At 49.0% G+C, this 3,195-nt stretch overlaps 1 pseudogene; it reads left to right on the forward strand.

The window, feature by feature from the left end:
- The first annotated feature begins 451 nt into the window (after positions 1-451).
- LOC128628467 (disintegrin and metalloproteinase domain-containing protein 21-like) lies at positions 452-2,825 on the forward strand (annotated as a pseudogene).
- Positions 2,826-3,195: the final 370 nt, after the last annotated feature.

Consider the following 3,195-nt stretch of genomic DNA (forward strand, 5'->3'; position numbering starts at 1 on the left):
TGGGAGAATCCACCTCAGTCAGGGCACAGTGAGAATTCCTAACATGTGTTGTCAGCCAGGAAAAGCAGACTGTATGGTGATAGGTTGACAATAAGGCTCAGATGAGAAGGCAACTACAGTTACTTCCTATGTTCTTGCCTGCACAGAATGTAAGAAATTCAAAACATATTAAAGAAAGCAGAAATTGCCCCAGGAGGCAATAAGAGGGGTAGAAGCCGTTGACCACAAAAGGAAGCCCTTCTGCAATCACTCTAGGAACCAGCTTCTGAGCTGGCCCTCCATTTAGTGACACTGATGTCTCTGCTGCTCCTGAGCACCTCCTAGTGTCTGGAGAGCTCCCTGGTGATACTGATGTTCCTTGTGCCCCTGAACACCTCTAAGGGACACTGATATTTATCTCCTGATATTCTTGAGCACCCCTGGTGTCCTGAGCTCCCCCTTGAGACCAGCCCTCCTGTCTCCCTCAGGGAGGTTTGTGTTTGAGCTCACAGTGACTTCCCAGTTGACTTCATGTTTAGCCCCACCCTCTGCCACACCCTGTCACTGTTACCTAGTCCTCTCAGCGGACCCTCCCTGGGTAGGTTTTCTGTCACTATCTCCTTGGTAGCAAGTGGCCTTGGCAGATGTTTGGGGCCTGGCTTTTTGAGGATCCTCCCTTTCTCCATTCCCACTGACAGTTGTCCCTGAGTGGGAGACAGAGGTGGGCAGAGGGTTCAGTCACCCTGAGGATGCCCCTCTTGCTCCTTGGGCTCTGGGCGGTGCTGGCTCCAGCACAGATTCCAAGGGCGTCCCTCATGGCGCTAATCTCCTCCGAGGTGGTGATTCCAAGGAAGGAGCTGCATCATGGCAAAGGTATTCAGACACCAGGGTGGCTCTCCTACCGCCTGAGTTTTGGGGGCCAGAGACATGTCATCCACATGCGGCGCAAGAAACTGTTTTGGCCCGATCTGGTGATATGACTCAGGATGACCAGGAGCCTTGCAGGTGGACTACCCTTTTGTCCCTCTTGACTGTTACTACTTCGGCTACCTGGAGGAGGTTCCTTTCTCTACAGTCACCGTGGACACGTGCTATGGGGGCCTTATAGGTATGATGAAGTTGGACGACCTGGCTTTTGAAATCCAACCCCCAAGGATTCCCAAAGGTTTGAACATGTACAGAAGTGGCAGACACCAATGCCACAGGACCCACGATACACGAGGTACAAAGAAGAGAGACATCCCTTTCCTCAAGTGAATGCAGAGCAGACTCCAGGATCAGAGTAAGATGTATTCAAGCACAAGGACATTTCAAAGGATGTTTAAAGTGCCTATTCAGTTTATGTGCAGTACAAAAATGTGTCAAAATGTGCCAAATTCCTGGTAAGTCTAGGTAGTTTAATTGACTCTATGCTCCAAGGTATTGATATAAGGTACTACATCAGCCCCTAATCATTTATACTGTGAGAGACCCCGCCGACATGTTCAACTACAGTGCCAGGGAGTCTGTATCATGACATTACTACGTAACATTTATGGTTATTAAGCCACATACAACCTTAATTATGATTCAGCATGGGCCCAAAGATCATAGTTTTGAACCAGTCAATATGGTATATGCAAACCCACTAATCTCCTCATGATGGGTGTTCTGTCAAGACATTATTTTTTGTTATCCGTTTTATACCAATTAATGCGAGAAGTTTTGGTTTATATTATGATGAGGAAGAATGTTATTGCCAGAGAAGGGCCACCTGCATCATGGACAGGTCCCTCTGATGACAGATGCCTTCAGTAACTGTTTATGGTGCATGCAGCAAATGTAGTTAATCATGACAGGAAGCACTGCAGCTACGAGAGTGATTTCAGTATTTAAATAGAAGCTGACAATGGGTCTGTGTGGAAACTCTGTGGTGGATGATGGAGAGCAGGGGCTGTGGCCCCTTCAAGCAGTGTTACAGGGCAACCCCTGCTGCACAAGTGACTGCAGCTTTACACCTGGAAGTGCTTGTAACACAGGCAGGTGTTGTACAAACTGCACCTACTCACCCCCCGGGGACACTCTGCAGGCCAATCCAGAACATATGTGACCTTCCAGAGTACTGCCTTGGGCGGACTTCACATGCCCTGAAGATGTTTATCTGCAAGATGGAACCCCGGTAGTGAAGACGGTACTGCTATCATGGAAGTTGTACACCGTGTGCACTGCAAGGAGATCTTTGGCGAAGGTGCAGTGAATGGTCCATATGCTGCTCTCATAAAAAAGGGAGACCGATGGACAGTGTACAAGTGATAAAAACGCCAATCGAGTTGTGCTGACGCAACATTCAGTGTGGACGCCACAGTGTACTAATGTCACACATCTGCCTAGGTTGCAAGAACACGTTGGATTCCATCAGTCTGTAATACAGGGGTCCTTTTGTTTTGGTGTGGATTTACACCTTGGGTCATATGCAACTGATGTTGGTCATGTGAGACCTGGTACCCCTGTGGTGGTGGGCATTTCTGTGACAACAGTGTATGCAATGGTTCTGTGGCTGCCATAAACTATGACTGCTACCCTTCCAAATGCAACCCTCAGGGGAATTTGCAACAGTAAAAGGAACTGCCACTGCCATGTAGGCTGGGACCCCTCCCCCGGTGCATCCACAAAGGTGCTGGAGGGAGTTCGAAGCGGACCCTCCAAGAACAATGAGGTCAGTGAGGCAAAGTGATATGTCTGTGGTATACTTGAGGGTGGGTTTTGGGCGCGTGTATGCCTTCATAGCTGCCCTCCTTTTTGGAGTGGCCAGTAATGTGAAAATCATCAAGACCACTGTAGTCAAGGAATTGACAGGTGAAAACTAAGCAGCTTTCTGACCCCATGCAACCATAGGCAACATAGAAGAAACATCTGTGAAAAGTCACCACAACCAGCTGTGGAGCCGAGGTCCACATTTCTCCATGTGCACAGGGGTCCTGCTGTACTTCACAGGGGAGTGAGAGGAGAGGGTATTTTCCCACCAGCTCTCCAAAATAAACCTTGAAAACCACGATGGTGTCTGCACACATTTTGTGAGCATTTCAGAACCCTCTTTGGGCCTGAAACTCCAGCCTGGGGGAGGAGACCTGCTATGCAGCTGGTCTGAACCTGTGGCCACTCGTCCAAGGACTAGGGACAATTGCCACATATTCCTTCAGGGCCGCCTCCTGATAGGTCACTGAAGTCCTGCTCCCT

This window comes from Artibeus jamaicensis, unplaced genomic scaffold (assembly GCF_021234435.1).
Source record: "Artibeus jamaicensis isolate MK-2021 breed Jamaican fruit bat unplaced genomic scaffold, CSHL_Jam_final contig_761, whole genome shotgun sequence".
NCBI lineage: Eukaryota > Metazoa > Chordata > Mammalia > Chiroptera > Phyllostomidae > Artibeus > Artibeus jamaicensis.